This window comes from Pinus tabuliformis, chromosome J, assembly GCF_031772625.1.
Source record: "Pinus tabuliformis cultivar Carrire ecotype Pingquan chromosome J, CPIR1, whole genome shotgun sequence".
Lineage (NCBI taxonomy): Eukaryota > Viridiplantae > Streptophyta > Pinopsida > Pinales > Pinaceae > Pinus > Pinus tabuliformis.
The window spans coordinates 715357405-715378700 of record NC_142295.1 but is presented as its reverse complement, the minus strand read 5'-3'; positions in this window follow the sequence as shown (position 1 = coordinate 715378700).

Below are 21296 nucleotides of genomic sequence, written 5' to 3'. Positions count from 1 at the left end.
ACACTTATTGGATCACGTTGTAGCACAAGAATTCCATATTCAATTCTTCAAAACATTAATACACAACACACAATCCATTCTCCAAGCTTTCAGCAGTCTTTGATTAAGGAAAATATCAGGTATACAGAGCGAGTCTCTCTTGGAGCTATACAACCAACCAACCCCTTAAACAGTGAATTAGGGTGGTTTTATAAGTAAAATATCTACAAAAATCAGATCTCAGACAGATCTGTTGTAATAAGTTCCTTTAACCTAACATATGTCTGAAATAAATGCGAGAAAATATCTCCGAGCTGCGCTGGGGGCATCTGTATCAAAAAAGAGTTAATGTGTTGTCTTTATGGCTCTGTGCTGGTCACTTAGCCATAATTGTGCTTTGCATTTTGATCCATTGCTGTTCGGTGGCTTTAAATGCTTCGACTGTGATTAGAGAGCTTTTATGGGCTTTCACCGCTTTTTTTGACTTTGTTGGAGGCCATTCAATGTTCACCTGCTTTAGGAAATAAAGATTTCCATTAAAAACATTTGACTGATACTCTTTGCCGCTTCCTTGATATGCTTTGGCACTGAATGTGTGCCTTTTTTCACCTCTGATACTCTTTAAACTGTTCCATTGACCTTTCATGGTTGCTATTCGGCCCTCTGCTTGCTTTAGAACTGACTTTGCCCCTTTTCCAAATCCTGCGCAAAGAATTTTTTGTCATTTTGCGACTTTCGGGCCCTGCTGGTAGCTGAGCCATGAAAAGGCTTTCCATTTTGGCCTATCTCCCTTAGTGATGCGCAATTAGTGCTAAGCGCTAATCGCGCATCAAAAACTGCCTCAGTTCTTCATTTCGGGCATCGGTTGTGCTGATTTCGCGCTTTGCTCTTTTTGATGATGACATCAGCATGACGTCAGTGATGGGTCCCAGTATGGCGGTGACATGGTAGGGTGACGTCAGCAGGGTGACATTAACAGTACGATCATGTGACGTGGGAGTACAGTGAGGGCGATGACGTGGTAGTACGGTGACAGTGATGTGGCGATGACATGGTAGGGACACGGTGGCAGGAGGCCGACGCAGGTTGATGATGTCATGATGACGTGGTGCTAGCTTAGGAAGACGGAAGGCGGCATCCGGTTTTATGTCGCACCGCTTTTGTGCAGAAGCAGTTTCGGAGGAAGGGGCTCTTCCACAGCCGGGAGGGCGATGTGTGGCGGGAGTACAACGGGAAAACCGCCCATCTCCCGGATGCTAACCCTCAGCATGTCAGGGCACAAAAAGACCCACCCACCATGGATCTCGAGCGCATCAGATCGGACGGTCGTCGGCACGATCCAAACGGCGGAAGGATAGATACAGGGACCGCGATGCTTTTTATTAATTGTTTTAATCTGGCGGGGGGGGAATTTAGGAAAGTGGGTTTTGGGTTATATACAAGCGGGGTGAAATATATTTACATGCATGACCTTAGGATAAGTGCGGGAAATGAGTATTGTAGGGTTAGGACTTTAGGGGAAATGGTTATTAGTGTGACCAGATGTCCGACTAACTCCAGGTTAGGACACGGAAGGGTTAGTAGGAGCCCCAGATGGACTACTATTTCCCAGACTTGATAAATATGGCTATAATGCTAAGGGGAGGGGAATATGTAATATTTTTGGGATTTTATACAGTTCTAGTAGTGAATAGGGATAGGAAAGTAGCTAGGGAGCTACATAGTAGAATTAGGAGTTAATATGACTTTATGGGGTGAACATATAGGGGAGAGGCTAAGTTTGTGAACTGAAACTTAGACATAAGAAGTGCATGGACTGTGGAGACATGATTTTACACAAGAAATTTGGCTTCTTTTCACTGAAGAAAGTCAAAACTTGACTTGGTGCTTTATAGAAAATGAAGTGATAACAAGACTAGTTGGGAAGATCCCAAGGTCCTCAAGGGGATGTTAGTGAGTGATTTGGGGAATGAGAAGAAGGGGGAGCTAGACATGACTCGCTTGAGATCCTCCAAAGGGGAATTGCCTTGCACTTGTGATCTGAATATATATAACACTTGAAAAGATGAAATAGATCACACGGCTTGATTCTGCAACCACAAAACTACTTACCCAGCCTACTTACCTAGCATTTTTTCTTCTTTTCCATGGGCACACTTGGACTTTCAGACCCTAATTATTCCTTTTTTCTTTTTGCTATCCTCCTATCTAAATCTACACTTATTTCTTCCAAGGGCCCAGATTAAGCAGTTGGGCTCCTTTGTTTCTCTACCTATCTACAAATCTGCCAAGATTAAACTGTTTGGATAGATAATCATTCTCTATATTCTAAAACAAGAAATTGAAACCTAGGGAGGCCAAGATTAAGTTGTTTGGCCTTCCCTTAACAGGAAATTCTTCAAAAATGGTTAACTCATCAAAATTTGGAATACAGCAGTGGCATTTAGACTGGCCCACTTTCATGGCCTCTTCTTTGGCCTCTTTTTGGAAATATGGAGCATTGCAGCATGCAAAGTATGACATATTTGGCACTTTCAACTATCAATCATGAAAGATGAACACCTATTGCAACAGGAGGCTAACATGCCACACTGGCATTCCTTTTTTATTCTTTCAATGATTATGATGCCAGTCAAGTTTGTCATTAGTTAGAATAAAATAGTTTGCCACATTCAACATATGGGGAAGATGATTCTTTTGTTCGAAGCATTCACCAAACTGTTCAAATTTATTTATCCTTATTGTTTACTAATCAAGAGTCTTGTTTTGTAATCATTCCATCTAATCATGGCTCTTGTTCTAACAATTGTCATCCAATTGATAATTTTCCCACTAATATATCTCATGAAAGTTGTTTTACATTAATTGATACTTATGGTCTATCTTCTCAATTTTCAGATACTTTTCAAGCAGTTGAGGCACTTTAGCCTCTGTTGATGGTTATGTTAGACCCCCACTATCTTTGAAAGCTTTCTAAACCTGGTTGGATTCATTTTCCCTTACAAGACTCCCATCCTGATTCTATGACATTAGTTGAAAATTTATCTTGTCAAAAATCTCAAGATTACCGAAAGGGATATTTTGAATCTCATGATCCAATCTATCATCAAGTGGAAGCATCTTACATAGCAAGCCCATTTTCTAAAAGAAAGTTTTGATATCTATTGATGTTTGCTAAGGAAGAATATACAAGTGCAGATACATTCACAAGGAGCCATCAAGGTTTGTTTGATTATGTTTTTCATTGAAAAGGTATGGTGGAAAGTTGGTTAAAGTCAGGTGACATGAAACATCTATCTAAATCTAGTGAAGATCTTTTATCTTTTGTGCAAGATATTATTCTTCTTATCTTTTCTATTGCACATTGTATTACAATGGTTTTCATTGCTCGTTTCTTTGTGATTGCGGGTTGGGAGAAATTACGTTGGTTTCACTGGAAATATCATTCCACTTATGCCTGAACTTTTAGATGCTTAGGTTAGGAGTAGGCTTAATTGAATTTAGTTCCTCTTGCATTGCATCCACCTTCCTTCCTACTCTCTATCTAGTATCTGCATCTTTTTTGTTTTTGTATGATGTTTTTGGCTTCAATCTCCATTTCCTTTGTCTCTTGTTTCTTCTTTTGGTTTTGCATCTCTGTTATTGCCTATTTTCTCATTAAGACCTTATGTGGAAGAGTGCATCATCCACAAGAATTTGTGGCGTAATAAAATAGGTGTGATAACCACAACACTTGTATTTTTGTTGTTCTCCTTCTTTGTTTGGGAAAATTCCTAGGTTGAGCTAAGTCCAGATGGAAATTATGATTCATCCAATAGGAGAAACGTGAGGTAACCTATTAAATTTGTGCCTATACTAGTATCTAAGCTACTCAACTTCGTATAAATCTACTTTTGTGTTAATTCTTGTCCAATATAGTAGAGAGGGGATAAGGGGAAAATATAAAGCGAGAAAACTAATATCAAAGGTCATAAAGTACTTCTCAAAAGGGGAAACCTCTTCTGCTCTCAATAATATGGGATCCCTCATCCACCCATTGAAAATAATAAGTGTCAATGCACAATGCTATTAAATAAATAAATAACTAAAGGGGGAAAGAAGAGAAAGGCTTCCTACACATGGAGGTGGAGCAAACGACTTCGCCGGGGTACTGACTAGGCGTGCTTGCAGCGAAGCAATATCTGTGCTCCTGGAGTGACTATGTCGAGGTACTGTCTAGGCCTACTGAAAGGGAGAAAAACTAGAGATGAAAACTCATACTCTGAATATCATAAAATCACCATGCACATTACCCTTTCCTAGATTGAAATAATTGTCATATAGTGTATCTCCTTGTGTGTTAAACCAAGTAAAGGAAAGTGAGATGCTATGCATAAAATTGGGTTGAAAGGGGAGAATCAAGGCAATCAATACTGCCTGAACCTTTAGCCATAATCTATTCCTAAATAGAGAAGCTGAATTTTACCCAATGTTTTTCTATTGCTACAACACCCTCCTAAAATTTCACTACATTTAAATTTTGGAGCCTACTAACACCATTATATTTAATGTGTCCCCTTGATCATCAAATTCCATCTCATGTTATTCTATGTGTTTTAGGTGTTCTTGAGTGATCCGTACTTATGCAGGAACATACAAAAATAAATATATAAACATAAACAAATATATGCAACAAAATAAAACCACACTTCATTAATATTAAAGAACTAAAATATGCTTACGTACAGAATGGAAATAAACTAGCTCAAGCAATGGTAGCTTATCTCTGAGAAGCGATGTGCTAACTACATGCCTTTGAACTATGTTACAATGCGGCTCAATGGATTATTTTTATTATTGAACAATAGAGGAAAACATAAACAACCAAAACCCTAACCCCGAGAGATGAAATGCCAAGAGTTTGTGGACTCCATTGGGGTTAGTTGGCCATATAACTTCCTGGGGTTGTAACATGGGCATATGATATTTGTTTGGCACGTACAATACCTTGTTGCAAATATGTCTCCAAGTACTATAGGATTTTCCATAGGCCTAAGCTTATGCATCTAGGCCTGATGCAGGCCTCAAAAAAGCATTGTTTAGGGTGTCAAAATAGCTCTAGAAGTTCAAGACCCAAAAAAAACTGTGAAAAATAGTAAATGTTGCTATAATCAAGGAAATATACGAAACTGACTAGAGGAATAACTGGAATAGGTGGGTGACCATCAATATTCACCTGGATCATTACTCCCCCCTTAGGAATAAATGGCCTCCATTTTATGTAGAGCCTCCATGAGGTGAGGAAATTTTTGTTGAACCTGTTCCCTAGCGAAGGAGTTGGCCTACTTTGACAAATCAATATAGATGGAACCTCTGCTGGTGAATGTTCTTGATCTATGTGTATGTTATCCTATCAATTGTAACATTCTTGATGCAGCTTGGGTTGAGCTCTATTGGTGTCATATTCTCAAAAACGTCAAATGTGTCCAACAATGGAGGAAAGTATGGTTGCAATTGGTCCAAATTGAATACTAGGTGTAGAGCAAGGAATGGTGGAATGATGATCTCAAAGGCACTCTACCCTACAACCTTGATGATGGTGTGCAACCCATATCAGAGTGGGGAAAGCTTACGGTGGGGCCTAGCGAGGTGCTCCTTATACAAATGTAACCAAACTTTGTCACCCACCTAGAACTTATGTGGTATTTGATGTTGATCATGATGCTACTTGCACTTGTCATTGGATCTATCCAATATGTCATGGACCTATTGGTGGACGTGCTAAATGCACTTAATGAAGTTGTAAGCCCGATCAGCTTCAGACTGGACATGAGCCAAATATGCTTGACTAGTTGCAAATGGTATGGCCACATCAATGGGACATAGTGGCTAGAATCCCAACCCTACTAGAAAGGGGTTGTGGCTAGTTGAGCTATGGAGAGATTTGTTGTAGTTGTGTTGGACATAGGGGATGATTTCATCCCATGTTCGTGGATGCTTCTATTTCTACATGCGCAAAATGTGCACAATCATCCTGTTGACGACCTTTGTTTTTCCATTAGTTTGGGGGTGGAGGGTCATGGATTTAGTGGGGTTGGTATCTAGAATTGACTAGAGGCTTGACTAAAATGTACTCAGGAAGCTGTTGTCATGATCTGAGATAATGGATTGTGGGATCCCTAAATGTACCCCCAAACTCATTCAAATAAGAGCTTAGCAGTGGCTTCTACTGTGATACTCTTCTTGCAGGCTACCAGAATGGAAATATTAGAGAATCTGTCAATGATCACAAACACCCAGTCATTTCCATGCTTAGCAGAAGGAATGCCTGGCATGTAATCCATTGAGATGGATTCCCAAGGCCAACTAAGAGTAGGTAGAGGAGAATATAAGCATTTCTTCTTGATTTTTGATTAGGGAGTGGCACAAGCATTGCAGGATCTGATGTACTTCCCAACATCCTATTGAAGGTTCAACCAATAAACATACTTCTGTAGCACTGCCACAATTTTGTCTACCTTGAAATGTCTAGTGACCCGACTATAGTGTGCCTCCCAAATCATCTTGGAATTCTCACTTGTAGGAACACAGAGGTGTTGCAGGTGGCATAACAATGTGCTCGGGAGGTGAAAATCTCGAACTTTCTTTCTTTCTAGGAGCATCTAGTATGTCTTGCATAATTCTAGATCTCTCTTGTAAAGATGCAGCCACCCCGAAATCTCGTGTCCACAAGAGTCGAGCATAGTGGTCAGTGCCATAACCAGTCGTCAGCTGAGACAATATGCAACATTATTGGTGCTTCCCTTCTTGTACTTGATGTTCAAATGGAATTATTGCATATATGTAGACCATTTCTGATGGCAATCGTTCTGCAACTTCCCTTGTGTCTGTATGAACTGCAGGGGTCAGTGGTCTATGTGGATGACCATTTCCTTCCCCATAATGTAATGTTTCGATTTTCGATAGGCCTGCACAATAGAATAAATCTCTTTTTCATAAGTGGGATACTTTCAAACTGTATCTGAAAGTGTCTCATTGTGATATGCCACTAGATGCCCGTGTCAAGTAAGAACTACACCAATATCATAGTCGGAGGTGTCTGTCTTAATTTCAAATGGTTGTTGTAGGTTTGGTAATGTGAGCACTGGTGTAGAGAAGAGGTGATGCTTCAACTTGACAAATACATTATGTTGGAATTCAAACCAAAAGAACTTTTCTTTCCCTCCACCCTTGGTGAATTGACGCAAAGGCCAAGTGATATGAGAGAATCCCAACACAAACCTATGATAGAAATTGGCAAGACCCAGAAATTTGTGGAGCTTTGTTAGAGTGGTTGGGGTTGGCCAATCTCGAATAACTTGTATCTTGGTTTGGTCGATATACACACCCCACTAATTAGTGATGTACCCCACATATTGAACCTTGGTCATACCAAAAGTGCATTTCTCCAAATTCGCACACAATTTGTGTTGTCGTAGGGTTTGGAGGACCTATCAGGTATGGTGTATGTGCTCTTCCCAACTCTAGTTGAAGATCAGGATGTCGTCCAGGTACATTACCATGAAAGAGTTGGTAAATGCCACAAGATTTCGTCCATTAGCCACATGAAGGTTGTGGGGCCATTCGCAACCTAAAAGGCATGACAAGCCATTCGAAAAGTCCCTCCTTGGATCTTCCAAGCATCGAAGGGTTGAATGGTACTTGGTGATACCCAGACTTCAATAAACTATTGCTGAAATATTTGGCCCCCTTGAGCTGGTCCATAAGGTCATCTATTTATGGGATTGGATACTTGTAACAGCCCGTGTGAAAATTCCATGTAAAATAATATAAATACCATGGATGATGGGACACATATTCAAAGCTAAATGGTGGGGAGGACATCCTAGTGGGTGTTCATTTGGTTGTTTATGGTTAAGGAAATTGGAAAAGGCAATGGCTAAGGTATTAAAGAGGAAAAAAGTTAGTTTGGAACATTTATTTATGAAAATAATGGAAAATGGGAGAAAAAAGAGGTGAAAGATCACAGGTTTCATGTGAGGAGGAAAATGAAGGAAAAAAATGGAAATTAGGATAAAAAGGAGGTGAAACGTCACAAGTTGCATGTGAGGAGGAAAATAATGGAGAATGAAGAAAATAGAGGCCTCATACATAAAAAGGCTTCTAACGATTAGTTGGCAAGTGTGGAGTACTAAAAACATATGTTTTTAATGATCATTTCAATGGCTTTTTAGTGGGACTTGTGAATATTTTACATCATGAATGTGGAAAACAATAGAGAATTATGATAAAATATGTGGAATTAGTATGCAAGACTTAACCGCTGATATTTGTCATTCTCCTATGCAGGAAAGGGTAAAAACGAGGAGCTGCTGTTCCAAAGAAAAAGACAAGAACAGGGTAACTGTTGTCCCTTTGACGAAGGAACGAGTGCAAACGAGGCTAAGCAGGTTGAAGCAAACTGGTTCGGAAAAGGAGGAGAAGGCACCAGCTCGGCAGAGGAGAAAAGAAGTGATTAAGGGTTAACAGTTTGGTGAATCCCTCAGGATCTTCGATCCTGAGGGATCGCTACTTTATTTATCCTGTTACTTAGACATCTATGCCGTCACCCTTATATAAAGGGACGGCACTGTTAGCTTTGGGGATTATGCTTTTATGTAAATTTTTGTTAAAGATTGAACTTTGATCATCGAGTCTCGTTGAACTTGGCTCATTGTACTTTCTGTTTCATGCATTAATATAAACTTGGTGATTATCTTATCTCTGCGTCTGGATTAACTTAAAGCGGTGTACCCTTGAGGCTAAGGGCGTGGCCCCAGAGGACACTTGCTTCTGTATCACTATGATTTGATTTCTTCATGGTTTGCTTATCGTCATTAGTTGGTAATCTGATATGCTTTATAAGTTACACCATATGCTCTGTTAATATTCGTTCATTAAGGTTCTTTATATTGACTCTGCATTATATCATCAATACTTTCAGAGTTGGTTCAATATTATTAGACTTAATTGAACATTGTTATCATTTTGTTACGAAGCTTTTATGCTGTGTATTTGTGTTAAGGAAATTATCTGAAAGATGTGTTCTTTATGATTCAGGATTCATGCTGTTCCATTTTGAAACACAGTTGTAATTCCTGTTGATAAATAAGATTACTTTTCAAGGGTGTTGTGTGCGTATGATTTGCACATGTTGTTCCATAATTAGCAATTAATGTTGTTCCATTAGTTGGTTGCGTGATTTGCTTGGAGAATGAAAGATTGGAGTTTTGATTACAATGAGTGCATTTGAGTCGATAGGATAAAGATTGCTTACTGCTCGCGAGGTTTATTTATATGATTGTTGTTCCATTTCAGAATTGTTGTTCCATTTTAAGCATTGTTGTTCCATTCTAGATTTTTTGTTCAATTTCCTATTTGCCATTCCATTTTTATCTGCTGTTTCATTTACTCGCATTTGGTGTGAGAGACAATCTGTGGTTGTAGTGAGCCTCAGCATTTATTGCCTCGCTCCCAGACCCGTGGTCCATGCTCTAATTTCTTTTCCATCAATTTCCAAAGGGATGGGCTATTGCTGTCAAACCCTTGACTGATAAAGTTGCCTAGCTTTAAGAGCGTGTGCTTTAGTCATTTGAAGTAGCTTAGTCATAGACAAGCATCTGTTTACTCTTGTATTTTCGTAGAACGTTGTACTACTAGCATTACTCTGACAAATAGCCTCAGATTGAGTTGAAATAACCAAATGCTCCTGGATTGACATATTAATGTGAGGTAATTAGAGGTGAAAGAGACCCTTTTTATAGCTCTACATTTTGGCACCGTTGTCGGGGAAAGAGTGTAGCCATTTGTCTTTTTTAGAGTAGTGTACGAACCTGCTAGGGAAGAGTTGGATCTTAAAAATGGATGGTAAGAACCTGCGTGCGGAGCATGTAAAAGCCCTGCTCCACTATCCACTTTCCTGACAGATTTGCTCGTGCTTTGTTTGAATAGAATTTAGTAGTTCAGTTGAGTGCATGACTAAGTAGAAAAAAACATAAAAGAATATTAAGTTTCCATCCAAACTCGAAAAAGCTAAGGGGCCGGTGACCCTTGGCCGAACAACTTTCATAGACGAAATCTATAAGAAAACAGAATCTCAGCCATCAGTAGGTCCCAGGAAAATCATTTCTAAACAACCTACTAGTTCCCTTCAGGCCACAGGATCACCATCTTTAGCCTTTGCTGAGGTGCATAGTCAAACTGAAGAACAGGACTTTCAGGAAATTGAAAATTCTACTCCAAAACTATTGCAGGAAGGGAATTTTAGCAACTTTTGTGAAGGAGAAGGAGAAACAGGGGAAACCGAGGAACCAAAATCTCCCATTGGAATAGATCAGCCATTAAACAACTCAGATAAGGGGAGCACTGCGAAAATCATTGTTGAAGGAGTCCAATCTCCTCAGACATCAGGTATTCCTCTTATCCCAGATAAAGGAAGTGACATATAAACTATCCCTGCTAAAATCGTTCCCTCTCAACCTAGGAATACCCTCCTAGATATCCCAGAAGGTTATTGGCATATATTCGATCCTACGGCTCAAAACCAGCCAACTCAAACCTCTATATTACAATATCCTATAGTAGATTTTGCAGCAAATGCACCCACGAAATCTATCCCTCTTCAACATATCCCTACATTTCACGGTCTCACATCAGAAGATCTGGATGCATTTTTATTCAAATTTGATGTGTTGTGCAGGGGATATGATTACACCACCAATCCCCAGAAATTAAAATTATTCCCCTCTACATTAAAGGGGGCAGCTTTAAGATGGTTTATGGGACTAGGTGGTGGGGTCATCAACAATTGGGATCAAATGAAAGAATCCTTCTTAAAAAAATATCAGGATTATTGTAGGTCTAGAGAATTGAAAGATGAAATATTCCAAATGACAGCCAAACCAAACGAAACATTAGAAGAATATGTAAAACGTTTTCAATACAATTTACAAATATCGCCTTATGCATCACTACCCTTACCTGATAATGTGTTAAAAACTGCATTGATAAGGGGTATGAAGGAACAGTGGATTGAAACATTAAACATCATGGGAAAAGGGGATATTTATCAAGAGAATTTTGCTGACATTATTGATTTATGTATCAGGAGTTCAAGAGGCAGCACAAGAATAAAACGAGCAGAATATGATCGGTTTGCAAGAGACAATAAAATATCAACAGAAGGAGTAACGTGTGTGGAGATTGGAAATTTATTAGAAAATTTTAAAACTGATATTCTAGGGACACTAACTACACAACTTGATATTATGCAGGCCAAACAAAAGCAGATGGAGGCAGAACAGAATTTGGCAATCTTCTGCCCCCGATGCGGAAAAAAACATAGTCACAAGGAGTGTCCACTGGATACAGTCCAAACATGTTCCATCTGTACAAACGATCATCTTACGGAAAGTTGCCCCTCACTTCCTGGATTAAAAGCAGTATACAAGGAAGCAGAGGAAGAACCAGAATCGATGTACTTGCTCAACCAGCGCCGTCAATGGCAGCCAAGACAATCTGGTATGTTTTCAGACCCAGCCTCTTCTTTTCAGCCTCCACAATATAATGCTCAACAATATAATATGTGGAAAAATCAACCCCCACCCCCATTTTCAATCTGGTCACCACCATCGTTTCCTTCTTCAAACCCGTGGCTGAATCAGCAAAACCAATCTGTTTGGCCGAATTTCCCTTATACTCCACCATATTAGCAAAATAGCCTATATCCTCTGCAATGGACTCCCCCTACTTCACAAGGTTCACCCTGGCAGACAAACTGGCAAAGACCGATGCAACAGCCAGTAGGAACTATTCCACTCCCTCAACCTACTCTGCCAGCTCTACAACAAAATCCCCCGTCTAATCTGAGACTGCAACTCCCAGCCCAACCCAACCCCAATCCAAATAACAGACCGGTCTAATCTCTTCAAATCATAGAATCACCAGAAATAGGACCCGACCTGCGGGAGTGTAACGATCTTCAATTACGGTCTGGACGTATCATTGAAAATGAGGGAGATAAAACAGTTCATATTGAAGATCAGTTAGTAAGAGAACATTAGTTGCAACAAGAGGATGTAAATAAGCAGCAGACTCATAATCAAGCAACCACATCCTCTCCTCCATTCCCAGAACGATTAGTCATACCTCGACCTTTACAGTATCCTGACTTTGACATTCTTGGGGAATTACAAAATTTGTATATAAAAATCCCGTTCCTCCAAGCCATTCAAGATATTCCTATATACACAAAAACTATTAAAGAATTGTGCATAAAGAAACCAAGGAGGAATATAACAACTAATCCAAGAGTCCAAGTAGTCGGTACTTTATCTGATCTATTATCTGGGAAAGAAACACCCATTAAATATGAAGACCCAGGAAATCCAATTGTAACTATTCAAATCTATGGTCAGACCCTGTCTAATGCCTTAGTTGATCTAGGAGCTGCAATCAATATTTTAACAACCACTACCTGTCAAAATCTCGGAATTACATTTGTAGAACCTACCTCTACTTTGTTAGAATTGGCCGACCGATCTATGGTTAGACCAGAAGGTACTCTACACAATGTCATGGTCTCTGTAGATTCCTGGAAATATCCAACCGATTTCTTGATATTTAATCCAAAAACCCGACTTGATGGACACTCGCTAATCCTAGGTAGGCCTTGGCTTGCCACCGCCGATGCTTACATTAGTTGCCGGCAAGGAAATATGACCATAACCAAAGGACCTGATATCAAGAATTTGGTCCTATACCCTCCAGCGTAGCCAAGTCTCACAATAATTAAAACTAACAAGTATCATGTATCATACCTTACTGATAACATTAGATCTCCATTGACTATACAAGAGGCACTTGATTTTAAAGATCAAACAGAAGATGATGCCCTTAACAACTTCATTAGTCAAACTGAATCCGGATCCTGTACGCAATGCCACATGATAGAAGCAGCATTTGATAATGAATTAGAAGAATATCCTATGAAAGACACACATGATCAAACAATACCTGTTACTTCTATCGCCAATAGTAAAATTGTGGAAATTGAACCAGGAAAAACTTTAAATATCAATGCCAACCTCACATCTGAACAAGAAACTAAGCTCATCCATCTGTTAAGAAAATACCAACAAGCATTTGCATGGGATTACCCTGATATGAAAGGAATCGACCCACAATTGTGTACACACCACATTTATATAGAAAAACATGCTAGACCTGTCCGTCAACCGCAAAGAAGACTTAATCCTCATTTAAAGGATGTGGTGAAAGCGGAACTTCAGAAACTTTTAGATGTCAATTTTATTTATCCTATTTCTGACAGTAAATGGGTCTCTCCGCTTGTGGTGGTACCAAAAAAGAATGGGAAATGGAGAATTTGTGTGGATTACAGGGAACTCAATAAAGCAACACAAAAGGACCACTTTCCTCTCCCATTCATAGACCAAGTGCTAGATACTGTGGCAGGGAAAAAATTCTTTTCCTTCCTAGATGGCTTCAGTGGATACAATCAGATTTAGATTGCCCTTGAAGACCAGGACAAAACCACTTTCACTTGTCCTTGGGGAACATTTTCCTACCGAGTTCTACCTTTTTGCCTATGTAATTCTCCCGCCACATTCCAAAGGGCTATCCTTAGCATTTTTGCAGATTTAATAAATGATGGACTTGAAGTATATATGGATGAATTTACACCCTATGGAGATGATTTTGATCCAGCACTAAATACCCTAGAAAAAGTCCTACAACGCTGCATAGCTACCAGGCTTTGCTTATGTCACGAAAAATGTTACATGATGATGACTGAAGGACTTATTCTAGGACACTATGTTTCAGCAGCCGGCATTCAGGTCGACCCGGCCAAAATCCAAATACTTTTGCTTATTCCCACTCCTACTACTCAAACAGAGGTACGCAGCTTTCTTGGATTTTCTGGATATTATAGCCGATTTATAGAACATTATTCACACATTGCTGCACCTTTATATGCACTAACTGGTAACGTTGATTTTCTTTGGATAGAAAAATGTGAACATGCTTTCAAGGATTTAAAGAACCTCGTATCCAAAGCCCCAGTCCTTCCAGGACCAAACTGGGACTTGCCATTTCAGATATCAGCTAATACCTCAGATACAGCCATTGGCACAGTCCTTGGGCAGGAAGAGGATAAAAAACCATACACTATCTATTACATCAGCAAAAGTTTATCCCCTGCTGAATTAAATTACACTGTTACTGAAAAAGAATTCCTAGATGTAATACATGTTGTCAATAAATTTAGACATTATATTACAGGCTATCCTATTATTTTGTATACAGATCATTCTGCCATAAAATATTTATCAAATAAGCCTGTCACAAATGCCAGAATAACTAGATGGTTGATCTTATTGCAGGAATTCGATATCACAATCAAAGACCGGCCCGACAAAGAGAATCCTGTAGCCGATTTTCTCTCGAGAATTCCAAAGCCAATTGATGCAGCAGCAGTTGAAGATCAATTTCCGGACGAACATCTGTTTGTTGTTGCCGTTCGAACACCCTGGTATGCTGATGTTGCCAATTACCTTGCAGTAGGTAAACTACCAAAACACTTAACCCCTAATGAACGAAAACACATTGTTCAGAAGAGTACTCGATTCCCTGGATTGGGGGCTATTTGTTTCACACAGGGACAGACATGCATATCAGGAGATGTGTTCGAGAAGATGAAATCTTTGACATCGTAAAAGCCTGTCATAACCGACCATGTGGGGGACACTTCGCTGAGCATAGAACTGGACACAAAGTATTACAGATAGGATATTATTGGCCCAAAATTTTCAGAGATGCAAAGAAATTTGTCCAAGCTTGTGACAGCTGCCAGCGAGCAGGACGTCCTGGTCAAGCTGACGAGATGCCTCTCAAACCACAGTTAGTCATCGAACCATTTGAGCGATGGGCTCTTGATTTCGTTGGACCCATCAACCCCTCATCAAATCAGAGAACATATATCTTGGTGGCAACAGAATATGTCACCAAGTGGGTTGAAGCAGAAGCATTGCCAAGAGCCACAAAGGACTCTGTCATACAGTTCCTGTTCCATCTATTTGTACGTTATGGCCTTCCAAGGGAAAAAATTACAGATGGAGGACCACAATTTGCTGGCAATAGATTAGCTTCAACACTTAATAATTATCATGTCCAGCACAAAATCACTACTCCATATCACCCACAGGCGAATGGACAGGTAGAAAGTAACAATAAGGTAATAGAATCAATCCTAATGAAAACCATTGCGTCACACAGGCGTGATTGGGTTGCCCGACTACCTGAAGCACTCTGGGCCTATAGAACAACATGGAGAAGCACCACTGGTTACTCACCTTATCAATTAGTGTTTGAAAAACAACCCATTTTTCCTATAGAATTTGAAATCCAAACATTACGAACAACACAGGAAGTTGGCTTAGATCTAACTGAGGCACAAATTAATCAACTACAGCAGATCAATGAATTGGACGAAATTAAGCTCTCTGCACTACAAAATACAACATTTATTCAACAGTAGCGAGCTAAATGGCATGATGCCCTCATAAAAAACAAAGTCTTTCATGAGGGAGACTGGGCTCTGTTATATGACTCTCGGTTTCAGGACTTCCCTGGGAAACTCTAGACTCGTTGGTTGGGACCATACGAAATCTAGAAGGTACATGACAATGGGACAATCACTTTAATCACCATTGACGGTTTTGGATATACCTTCAAAGTGAATGGCCACCGAGTTCGTCTCTATAGTAAACCACTCACTCGGGAATCCTTCTGCCAACAGCTACGCAGAGACACTGATATGGAGATTTTAGGAGAGGAAAAGAAGTCTTCCTCACCTTTAATTCATTTCTTTTCAAAATTTGTACATAATTTCTTTTCTTCAAACTCGTTTGTGTACATATGTTTGAACAAAATATGTTCTTTTGCTCAAAGATTTCAATTTTTGTCGTTTCTGAAACGAATGGCATTTGTGTGTTTCTGTTGTTCCTTTTCAAAAGGAACAACATTTTTTATTTCTCGATTTTTCTGCTGTTCCTTTTCAACAAGAACAACACTTTTGATTTTTCTGTTGTTCCTTTTCAAAAGGAACAACACTTTTGATTTTTCTGTTGTTCCTTTTCAAAAGGAACAACACTTTTTATTTTTCTATTGTTCCTTTTCAAAAGGAACAACACTTTTGATTTTTCTGCTATTCCTTTTTAAAAGGAACAACAATTTTGATTTTTCTGCTGTTCCTTTTCAAAAGGAACAACATTTTTTTATTTTTCTATTGTTCCTTTTCAAAAGGAACAACACTTTTTGTTGTTCGTTTTCAAAAGGAGCAACACTCTTGATTTTTTTGTTGTTCCTTTTTCAAAGTAACGGTGTTTGCTTGTTTTGCTGTTCCTTTTCTAAAAGGAACAACATTTTGATTTTTGTTGATCCTTTTTCAAAAGGAACGTCATTTTGAGTGTGTTGTTGTACTGTTTTTCAAAAGAGATAGCATTTTTTATTTTCTGTTGTTCCTTTTTCAAAAGGAACGGCACTTGTGTGTTCTCTTGTTCCTTTTTCAAAAGGAACGGCATTGGTGTGTTCTGCTGTTCCTTTTTCAAAAGGAACGACATTTTCACTTTTGAGACCTATGCTCCTTTATTGTTCTTCTCTCAAAAAGGAACACTTCTAGCATACTTCTTCTCTCTTTGTGAAACAACTTATCCCTTTTGTTGATCCAAGTTTGAGGATGCTTCTTTTCCCTATTCTTTCAAAGTCTTTTAGAGACAGCTATGCACTTATGTAATGAATACAAAATCACGACATCCTGAAATCAGGAAATTATAAATCGCTATCTTTATAAGGCTATGTATTGGTAAGAGGACAGAAGGAAGGACATACTTATCTTTTGTTGTCATTGTCTTAATAATTTTGACCTGATTGGTTATCTTTATCATGCCATTCTTTTTAATCCCCTTTGATTTTTGTTTAGGAATAAGAGCAAAGGGTTTATATCCTCCTATTGAGATGATAAGACTTCTTCCACCATTCCTACTCTTAAGGAGTGTTGAACCACCCTTTGTGTATATATAAGGAAAAGTTCTTTATGAAAAAAGGAAGTAAAAAACCAAATGAATTATAAATTTTCAAATGTAGGATAGGGGGTCTCATCAAGAGCCAGCCTACCATGATCATGAGGATGGAAGTGAAGTGGCATTCCCACTATGGCCACCACACCAGGGATATGGTCCAAAAGGTATATCAAATAAACAAACCTTGGAACAGGAGGTCTCATCACGAGCTGGCCTGCCCACTCTTCGCCCCCTCCTCGTGAATGGCATTATGGCTAACTGGTTACCAAGCCAGCATAATGGCCTACACTTTGACATTACATTCCTTAATATGCACATAAAGGATCATGGTTCCAGGGGTGAAATAAACAACTCTGCCAAGGTTATGGACACCTGTCAGTAGCAGAGCTCTATTAATGGTATCGAAGTTACATTGATTACACCAATAGGTAGGATACTAATACTCTTTTGTTTCTTATATCCTAGGCACTAATCATACATTATTTCCCGACTTATATATTTCATGAACATTTATTACACCAATCATGGCAAAGGAGGTGACAATGACCACTTGAGATTTGGAAAGTACGACATACGTCCTATCCCCCGGCCTCGCATCATATCGCAGCAGCCTCTTATGTAATACGCGATCCAACTTTACGCCTCGATTTCCATAATCCGTTGTTTTTCTAAACATGGCATATTTTCATACGTTGTTCCTTTATGACTTGGTTACAGATCGGGTGTCGCTCCTTTATTTGACGGCTGGGACAGCCTATCGCATTGAGGGGGGGGAGGTTAAACTCATTATTCCCCGGGTTATGTGTCAGCCCACTATTCGGGAAAGACAGTGTACCAGGAAATGGCACGGTTTAACGGCATGATATTTCTATTTTTTTCTACACAAGTTGTTGTTCATAAGTCATTTTTGTTGCATACTCTGTGTTTTTTTCTAAATCTGACGATTACTACCATCTCTGTGTTTCAAACAGCACAAGCAGTTGTTGTTCCATTGAGAATCCACAGTGAAACCATGGGAGGCAGGGCAATTCGAAGTGAACCACAGGAGTTGACAGTCTCCGCTGCTGCTCGGGAGATCCTGGAAAGAGCAGGATGGCCAACTTATCTCAATCGCCTGCAGGAGTCCAATGAAATAGTGGTGATGGAATTTCTGCAGAACCTGCAGGAGGATCACTCCACAGTGAGGGGGAAACAGATAGCGGTCACTGACGATATAATCGCAGATGTCTCGGGACTACCAGCCACCAAACCTGTATGGACACTGAAGAAGGAAAGACTACAGAAGATCATGGAAATTTTCTAGGACGAAGGCCAGAGCTTGACGATTAAGGGGAAGGGAGTTCTGCCGGCAATGCTAGGAGAACCCTGGGTAGAATTAGCAAGAACAGTGCAAAGCTACATCACCTGCAAAGGGAGAAAAGACATGGTAAGGCCACGACATCTTAAACTCTTAGCTATTCTAAAGCAGAAATGCTCTGTAAATCTTCCTGCACTTTTGAATTCTTTACTTCATGACGTCGCACGAAGCCTGAAAAAGGCACAGCATGTAGAGTTAGTTGTCAGCCACCATGGATTAATCCGACTAATAGTTAGTCATAGCCTCACCCAGCAGCAAAGCAGCTGGGAAGAATTAATTGCAATAATTGAGGGGAGAGCGACAACACCTTCCCCAAAACGTAAACATACTACAAGCACACCAGAACGTCTGGAAAAACGCAGAGAATTAGGAAAACAAAAACATACTACGAGCACATCCGAACGACCAGAAACACAGCAGGAATCAACAAAGCGTAAGCATGACACTGATACACCGGAACAGCCAGAGAAACGCAGAAAATCAGTCCGGTTAGCCCGGATAAGAGGAAGGCTGTAAAAACTGCAAGAAAGCACCAGCCAGCTAGTGGTAATTGAGGACGAGCAACCCTCACGGCCAGAAGTAGAAGAAGAACAAGTCGAAGGAGAAAAGGAAGGAGAGGCCGAGGAAGCTGAGCAATCCGAAGAGGAAAATGAAGAAGCAGCTGAGCATTCAGAAACAGAAGTTGAGCCTCCTGAGACAGAAGCTGAACCTCCTGAAACAGAAGCTGAGCATCCTGAAATGGAAGCTGAGCATTCTGAGGTAGAAGCTAGACAATCCAGGCAGGAGGAGGAAATGGAACAGCAGGTAGGTAGCCCACCATAGGACCCAGTGGGAGAAGATGAATTGGCCACAATCTTGGCCAATATGGGTGAGTATGGCCAACCTTCCACTCCATCATACCTCCGCGACAAACCCCAGGAAGAAGATACACCCGAAAAACCACATCCAGAAGAGGTAGAAGAAGGAAATCTGCCTGTTCATGATAAAACGGAGATAGGAGACACTGAATGGGAACAATCTGTTCCCAAGGCACCAGAGGAAATTCTGGAGGAAGTAGGGACAGAAAAAGAAGTCACAGAACCAGTTAGGGTTCCTACCCCAGAACAACCAGCACAAAACAGTGAAGAAGCACCCCAGGAGAAAGATCCAGGGACTAGTCACGGCCCAGAACGCAGTAGAAAGCCTGCTGTTCCTTCTAATAAAACATTGGAAATTAGAGAATTACGAAAGGAACAACGGAGGTTATTGAGCATAATAGCCTAGCTCCACCAGCATATCAGGATTCTAAAAGCGAGGCAGAGGATAAGGAAGACCGCCAGGAAGAAAAAGATGACCACTGTAGTAAGAATCCGCAGGATAAAAAGGCGGAGGATCAAAAATCACCCTGCTAATCAAAACCCTGCTGAAGATCCAGCTACTGTTCCAGATGAGGCTGAAGGTCCAGCTGTTGTTCCAAATGAGGCTGAGGGTCCAACTGCTGTTCCAAATGATGCTGAGGGACAGACTTCTGTTCCATTTGAAAAGGAACAGTTGCAAGCTGGTATTCGTGTTAAAAAAGAAATGGACAACAAGGAAATTCAAACAGAGGCACCACCCTTAGGGGTGATAAGGGTTCTGAACTCGAAACAACGCAATAAGAAAGTTCAGGTAAAACTCCCGGCCTCCACTGATGCATGGAAAAGAGATCCAAAGACGAGGACCTTGCACAAGGGATTGAAACAAGCTCAGCAAGAAATGGAGAGGCTTAGAGAGCAAACTGTCCCTCGTGAGAAGTATGAAGAACTCCAACAACAACTAAGGAACGTCAACCAATCCGAAAGCCATGCCTTTGAAGGGTGGCGAAAGGAACAAGAGAAAGTTGCAAAGGTAAACCGTAGGCTAGATACTGTTATCAAACAGATGGATACCTTGTGTTCTTTATACAATGATGTTTTAGCATGTAGGGCCCCTGCCAAAAACTAAGCTCTGTTTTTATTGGAACGGTACTTACAATTAAAAATAAAAGCTGTTAAAGCAGGTGCCCCAATACAAATTAACACTGTCAATGACTTTAGTGTGAACCTTTTGTCAGTTCAATTTTGGGAGATCTCTCATTACTCTCTCTCTCTCTCTCATACTCTTGGATACTTGGAGTTCTCTTGGAGCATTTTTGGAGGGTGTGGCATACTTGGATTCTTGGAGCAAGAAGGCAAAGGAAGAGCAGGAAAGCACAAGAGGGCATTGGAATCAACAACGACATCAAATTTCTTGCAGGTATCGAGTTGCATGTTTGATTTCTTTACTAGTTTTGGCATACATGTGGTTTCTTTGTTATGATCTGTCATTGGCATGAAGGATGGACAAGATTGATAGTGGATCACCTAGCCTTACCATTTCCTAGATAGCAATGGTGATTGTGGGTTTACTTTCATTGCTTTGTTTTTGTTGGTTCTCATGTTTCCTTAACTTGGGTTGAGTCATTAGTCCTAAAATCCCTGATTGAACAAACGCTCTAGAAGCCATGTAACAAATTGGGTTGAGTTACTAGTCCTGGAAGCCCTAGTTGAACAAACCCTCTGGAAGCCCTGTAATAGCTTGGGTTGAGTTACTAGTATTGTAAGCCCTAGTTGTACAAACTCTTTGGAATCCTTGGTACAAATGCTCTAGAAGCCTTGTATAAGTTGTGGGTTGAGTTACTAGTTTTGGAAGCCTTGGTTGGATAAACGCTCTGGAAGCCCTGCATAAGCTATGGGTTGAGTTACTAGTTCTGGAAGACTTGGTTGGGAAAACACTCTGGAAGTCCTGGAGGCTTAGATGGAGACCGATTAGATGATGGTTTTTGGTGATGTCTAACCATGAGGTGG